At 43.0% G+C, this 7527-nt stretch overlaps 1 long non-coding RNA gene across 2 annotated transcripts; it reads left to right on the top strand.

Annotated features, from left to right (window-relative positions):
• The first annotated feature begins 462 nt into the window (after positions 1–462).
• On the top strand, positions 463–1162 carry LOC103947003. 2 transcript variants are annotated; one of them, XR_007253993.1, is made up of 3 exons: positions 463–520; positions 815–884; positions 1004–1162. It is a non-coding gene; the product is annotated as an uncharacterized LOC103947003 (long non-coding RNA). The 2 variants fall into 2 exon arrangements; XR_007253992.1 differs by lacking the exon at positions 463–520 and adding an exon at positions 527–729.
• Positions 1163–7527: the final 6365 nt, after the last annotated feature.

The raw sequence follows: 7527 nt of genomic DNA, 5'->3' as shown, positions 1-7527 counted from the left end.
CCAACGTTCTCTTAATTTACAAAATTGCCACTCAGGCTTAAGGACCAATTTTCAACCGTTCGCTGCATTTCAGCTTTGACTCGGCGAGAGAGAGGAAGGGGACATCACGGCTAACAAATTGGAGAGAGACGATCGCTCCCATTTTTGACTCGGAGACAGCTGCGTGTGCCTGTGGCGAGCGGAGAGAGGGGGACAGAACGACTACAGAGGAGGGAGGCACAGGGCTTGACAAATTAGAGAGATATGGGAGCTACGGGTTTGGATTGAGTGAGAGAGATATTTAGGTAGGTGCTCTGACAGGATCTATGAGATTTTCTCCCATTTTAGAGAGAGATGGACAGGGAGAAAGATACAGAGCGGAAAGCATATGTGTGTGTATTCTTTGGGTCTTCCTAAAACGTTAGAAACCTAAAACATTCTCAGCTGCTCTGTAACGGGTTGGCGACTTCGATCATGCGTCCTACAATCTGCATCAATCTCATCCATCTCTGCTTCGTGATCCCTTCGATTCCTTCAAGAGGTAATTAAATCTCACTTCTTTCTCTGATTCGTGCCTTATTCTCACTGTTTTTCTCGAATTGTTTGTTTTTCTTCAATATTGTTGTGTTTTGATCCCAAAATTTTTCGTATTTTAAGGGATCTTATTTCTGGTATCTGATTTGTGGAGGGTTTTTGATCCTTTTAAACGTGGGGTTGTGGATGTTTTGTCCAGGGAGCAAAATTTATCTGGTTAGGCCTTTTCCCTTTGAAAATTAATAGATGTTCAAATTCGGAACCGTGAATTATTAATTTATTTGTTGTTGCCGTAATTTAGGCACTTGAAAGCGAGGCAATCATGGTTAGATTTCATGTGGTTCATGAAAGACTCGGTCAGGCTTTAGAAGGTTCGCCTGATGAACTTTGCCTATCAGATGAAGTTGAGGAACAAGTATATATATGTATGTCCCTTTTATCCGTTTTCAAGCTAATGCTTCCCATATGTTATTTCATTTTTTTCACACAGACAGATCTTTTATCAATTCAAACTATTCTTGCTTTGCTGCACACGTTTGATATAAGTTCGTCTGGGTTTGACGAGATTCAGAGTACTTCTTATCAAATTGGTCTCACGGACCACTACGAGGAAGACATCCTCTAAACCCTCTACATAGCATTGAGGTAAATCCCACCTCTGCTCTGCTTCATAAATTATTTGTTATTTCCCGTAATATATTTTGATTTCTAGAACTGTAATTTCAGATTATTGCCCCTTCGATTCCTCTCCCACTGCCTCAAGCCAAAACCAAACCCAGCTCCAGTCCTCTACAAATCAAACCTCACAAAGTAAAGCACTCTGATTTCGTTTTTTATTTCTGGTCCAGTAACCTTAGGTAAAGCGAAGAACTGTATAAATCCTCATGCATGTGGTTTGTTTTTTTGCAGAATCCGAGATTGGAGGTGATAAGTAGCTGGTTTTAGCTTCTGAGGCAGACACTTAAAAAAGGAGCAAAGATGAATGCATTAGTGGCAACGAACAGAAACTTTAAGTTTGCTGCTCGGCTTTTGGGATTGGACTCCAAGCTTGAGAAAAGTTTACTTATACCATTTAGGGAAATCAAGGTAATTTTGCATATAAACTCCCATATGTATATCCCTTACTCTTAATTATAGGTAGATTTCAGACCCTAAAACTAATATGGTTATTGAGTTTTCTCCTTTCGTTGCTTTTGAGCTATATACTTTGGTGCAGGTTGAGCGTACTATACCAAAAGACGATAAGCTGATGAATAAGGGTAAATGCAACAGATAATTGTACAAACCAGCTACGCAGCCTAAGAGAAACGCATACGCAGACGATAAGACGCCTACCAAGACCATCAAAATCAATGGCATCTTCACCGAGTTTGAATACTTGGGGGCCACAAATAACTCCAAGAAGAAGAAGATCTGGTAGGCTATAACAATCTCCTAGGTTTAGGCAGCCTACGCCAAACCTGGACCGATCGTTGGTTTTACCGAGCAGGATGCTGAAGGAGTTGACTTCCCACATGATGATGCTCTGGTAGCGTCAATTCAACTGGCATACGCTATAGTTGACAGAGTGATGGTGGACAATGGCAGCACAGTAAATCTACTTCAGCTATCTGTCATCCAGAAGATGGGCCAGGAATGCACGATAATACGTCGAGCAGAGGTACTCATCGGATTCATCAGATACACCTCAACTGGTATTGGCAACATAACACTCGATGTGAGAACACCATCAGTAGTCTCAAAGCAAACGTTCATTATAGTCAACGACCCGTCTTCTTATAACGGGATTCTAGAAAAGTCATAACTATTGAAATTGGGCGTCGTAACCTCTGTTAAGTACCAGAAAATCCAATTTTTCATCCTGGGAGGAGGAGCCGAAGAGATCAAGTTTAACCAGGCTGCATCCCGATGATGCACCGTGCAAATGCTGAATAAGTTAAAGAAAAAGTCCTTCACCTGAGTAGGAGCTATAGAGGTTGAGAAGGACGAGCCTGCTACCAAATAGTAACTACAGCAGGTGGATCAAGATGATGGCGTTTAGGAGGACATACAGATAGAAGAAAAAAGATGGAAGCCAGAGGAAGACGTCGAATACATCATTTTTTATCCTGAGTAGCCGGAGAAGACTTCTAGAATCGGCTCATTGCTGAGCCAGAAGGAAAAAGAAGAACTCACAACATTCCTTGGGGAAAATCATGACGTGTTTGCATGGTTACTCTCCAACATGCCCGACATTGATCCCAAGATAGCCTTCCACAAGCTATATGTCGACCCCACTGCCAAACCGGTGATCTAGAAGAGAAGACATTTAGCTCCAAAACGAGTAGCGATCATTGAGGCAAAGATAGACAAGCTATTGGAAGATGGGTTCATCGAGGAAGTGGCGCACTCAACATGGCTAGCCAATGTCATGCTGGTAATAAAGAAAGAGAAGGGCAAGTTGAGAGTATGTGTAGACTGCATCGACCTTACAAGGCTTACCCAAAAGATCTGTTCTTTGTCCTCGGAATTGACTTATTAGTAGACTCAACAGGCGGGAACCAACTGCTCAGCTTCTTGGACGCATATTTTGGCTACGATCAAATCGCCATGTTTGAGCCCGACAAAAAGAAAACCGCGTTTGTGATTGAGCAAGGCACCTACTGCTTCAAGGTTATGCCTTTTGGCCTCAAGAATGCAGAAGCTACCTATCAAAGATTAGTAAACATGATGTTCAAAAAGTAGATTGGGGTTACCATGGAGGTTTATGTCGATCACTTCATGGTAAAAGGAAAGCAATAGTCATACCACCTTAGAAATTTGGTAGAGACATTCAGTATTCTTATGGAATACAAGATGAAGCTTAACCCTACCAAATGTATATTTGAAGTCTCCTCAGGCCGATTCCTAGGGTACCTTATAACCTAGCAAGGAATCGAGGCACATCCCAAGTAGATCAAAGCAATCTTGGAGATGAAGTACCCCATCACTTTGAAGGAAATCCAAAGTCTGACCAGACGAGCAGCTGCGCTCAACCGATCCATGCAAGCCCTTTTTCAAGGTCATCAAGAACTCACGACATTCCTTAGGGAAAATCATGATATATTTGCATGGTCACTCTCTAGACACTTCTCCACTAGTGATAAAGTGGGCTTCGGAATTCAGCCAATACGGCTTGATTTTCCAACCTAGCACGGCGATAAAAGCACATGTCTTGGCAGATTTCATAGCAGAGTTCACCCTTGGCCTAGCAGACACAACAACACAGCCCAAATACACTTCTGAGGTAACCAAGCACACCCTGGCCGGACCAATCTTTGTCGACAAGAACTTTTGGCACCTGTACGTCAGCGGTTCATCCAACTACGAAGGTTCCGAAGTAGGCTTGGTTCTAGTCACCCTAGACGACTCAATTTTTTAACAAGCAATCACTCTAGGCTTCATGGCATCAAACAACGAAGCAAAGTATGAGGCCTTATTGGTAGGCTTCCGAATGGCATAAGATCTGGCAGTCAAGAAGCTCGCAATCCATTACGATTCTCAGCTCATAAACTACTAGGAGTATGCAGCAAAGCATTCAAAGATGGCATTATACCTCGAGAAGGTACAAAAGCAACTTGAGGCATTTCAGACTTGCACCCTCACATAGGTGCCACGGACAGACAGCGCTCATGCAGACGCCCTGGTAGCCTTAGGCTCCGCTTTGGACAACCAGTTCAAACGCTTCATCCCGATCGAGTATTTAGGAATGCTGAGCATAGAAGAAGAACCAGCACTCGAGCTGTTACAAGTCAATACAACCCCAAGATGGCAAAACCCCATCATCGAGGGGTGGCACACTACTACTTGTGGGACAACATTCTCGTCTAAAGATCATTTTCAGGCCCACATCTTCGCTGCCTAGCGCCTTTCGATGACTTGAAAGTTCTGAGCTCGATCGAAGAAGGAATTTGTGGAGACCACTCAGGGGGTCGATCTTTAGCACATAAAGTCTTCAACGTCGGCTACTACTGGCCCACCATATATCAAGATGCTAAGAATTTTGTTCAAAAGTATGAAAGCTGCCAACCTTTCAAGCCTGTACCTGCACTGTCTACCAGCGAGCTCCATCCGTAAACAAGCCCATGACCCTTCATGTAGTGGGCAATTGACCTAAAAGGACCTATGTTGCCCGCTACTGGGGGTAAGGGCATGATGATCGTGGCTACCAACTATTTCACCAAATGGGTAGAAGCCGAGCCCATGGCCACCATTACTCAATCAGACATAGAGTGCTTCATATGGACGAACATCATTTGTCGATTCGTAATTCCACAATTTATCATCATCGTCAACGGCCCGTAATTTATGAACAAAGACTTGGCGAGGTTCTTCCAGAAATACGACATCAAGTAGCATATGTCTATGCCTTTATATCCCCAAGGCAACAGGCAGACAAAGGAATCCAACAGGATAATCCTAGATTACCTCAAGAAATCCCTCATAGACAAGCAAAGGAAGTGGCCAAACGAACTTCTCGGTGTCTTATGGGAGTATCGCACAACTAAACAGCGAGAAACCACCAACCAGTGAAACTCCTTTCTCTTTGGCATTTGGTTCAAAAGTAATCATCTTTCCTAATGTCATCGTGTTGAGCATTAGCACCATACTGCCAACTTTGGAGCATAACAGCAAAGAGATGGCCACAAATCTAGATCTGATGAAGGAGGAACGCGAAAGGGTCATCACCCGCATTGTAGCCTACCAGCAGCAGCTTCTCTTCAGCTACAACAAAAGGGCAAAGATCCAGTAATTTCAGCTTGGAGATCTAGTCTTAAGAAAAACATTCATCATTGCACGAAGAGAAGGCTCTAAAAAGATGAATCCAATATGGGAAGGTTTGTACAAGGTCAGCAGAGCAAGCGGCAATGGTAATTATACCCTCATCACCATGAACGACAAAAAGATCGACAAGCAGTGGAATGCCTACAACCTGCGGAAGTACTACACATGACCTCCCACTTCTCCCCAAGCATTGCTCAGAAGAAATAAAGCTCGATGACTCAATAAGCTCGACGAACACTACCTCGCAAGCGGATGACTATCTAGTTGTTACACAGTTTCTACCTTCTAGCTAAGTTCGATATCCTTCTTTTCTTTTTTCAATGAAGATTTCTTTCATTATTTGGCTTAACTGCATACCTATAACAATTGTTTACTCTTGCTGTCATTGAAGATCGTACCCAATCAGGGACTTATCGCAGGAATTACACCCTTATCGGGGACCAACCTTGCTCTCCCCTTAGGAGAGGGTATACTACGCACTCCGAATATCCAGACGTGGATGGGTCGGGCTGCCCTGGTGTAACCAGAGCACGATGGCTTACACCGACATCCTTAGAAGCAGCTACAATGGTTTTTTTCAAGGTTTAGCTAGAGTGAAGAATTTTAGGCCTTTGGCTTGATCCGTAGGGACTTGGGCCTCAGAGATAGAGAAGGCACGTTGCACAACTCTTTGGATGTCTCCCATAAAGATGGACCGTAATTGAGCATCCTTGGTGTGACCAGCTGCTGGCAACCTTGCCTAAGCATTCTGTACGTGACCAGCTAGCGATCTTTGTGTTACAAAATAGTATTCCCTCTACCCATTAGAGGAGCATCATTTTTTAGCATCTGCTATGTAACCAACTAGCATTTGCAGCTAAGCATCCCTGGTGCAATACATAGGCAATCTCTGTGAGGATACAAAATTCTAGCTCCGGCTACACGAATGGGGTGTACATGGTTGAGCATCCTTAACATGACCAGTTAGTGTAAGGAGCTGAGCATCTTGTATGTGACCAACAAACGATCTCTGCACATACGGTTTCTAGAAGTACCTCGAAGCCTAAAACTATTGCCAATTCAATGAGCAACCTACGGATTCTAGAAGATCCCTGGGAATCTAAAGCTGCTGCTTAGTTAACAAGCAGCCTATAGTTTCAGGATGTACTTGGGAACTTAAAGCCGTTGCCAACTCAACGAGCAGTCTACAGTTTCTGGAAGACTACCTATGGTACACTCTTCGAGCAGTTAGCCGCATAAACTTATAGAACCGCATAATCTTGTGAAAGGTTAACAGATTAACGTGAACATACATTGCCTAGCGTAGAACAACCTCTTGGGTTTACATTGATTCTTAAAGTGTTGTGCTACTTGCTACGTAGCCTACGAAATTGGTTACATAAAGTGCAAAGAGCTCTTTCGAATCATTGCCCATGAAATTTCGTAGAACCACAAACTTTTGATGCGAAAGGTCAGCGAATTTCGTGTCTCAGCAATCTTTAGTATGTTGTGATGCAGACCACGCAGCTTAAAAGATTGGAGTAAAGACGACCAGCAAAGCAGCCTATGGTCAGGGGGCAATAACACAAGATAAAGCTCAGTAGTTCAACGCCCTAAAAGATCAAAGTTAACAACCAATCAGTCATGCAGGCTCTCCTACTTCTATGAGTAAGGTGCCAATCTGCTGACTCTCTGGTTAACAGTTTTGCAGAAGTCCTAAGCCTACATCGGCAGTCACATTGGTCATGCAAGCCCGTCTGCTTATTAAAAAGCAGTGCAATTTGCTAACAACCTTGTGATTAAAGATCTAGTGGACTACCAATACGAAACATGCAACTACAGAGGTCATTCGGTTTAACAGGTTAGAAGTTTCGAAAGATGCCTCAAGTAAGCGAAGATTCACACCTGACAAGCCAAAGTTGGCACCTAAAGGAATAAAGATGAGCTTGACTGTTTTGTTCAAAGCAGCTTGCTCGATTGTTCATTATACGACAATAGCTTGAAGCAAGGCAAAAAAACAAGGATAAAGTAAAGCGAAGAAAAACAGTTTATTAATTTTTAGCAAATTAATAAACTGGCACGAAGGCTAATGGAGTTTAAGCAAAGGAAAAAGCAAAGCAGGAGAGGAAAAGAAAGTAAATCCTAAAGTCTATAAAAAAAAAAAAAAAAAAACTACTCCGTAGCAGCTTGGACATCTTCAGCAGTCGCATCGTTCCCAGTAGCATCAACTTC

The sequence above is a fragment of a genome, unplaced genomic scaffold (assembly GCF_019419815.1).
Source record: "Pyrus x bretschneideri cultivar Hongxiangsu unplaced genomic scaffold, Pyrus_bretschneideri_v1 Contig62, whole genome shotgun sequence".
In the NCBI taxonomy this organism is placed as follows: Eukaryota; Viridiplantae; Streptophyta; class Magnoliopsida; order Rosales; family Rosaceae; genus Pyrus; species Pyrus x bretschneideri.
Note: the sequence above shows the minus strand (reverse complement) of the source record. Positions and strands in the feature narration are given on the sequence as shown.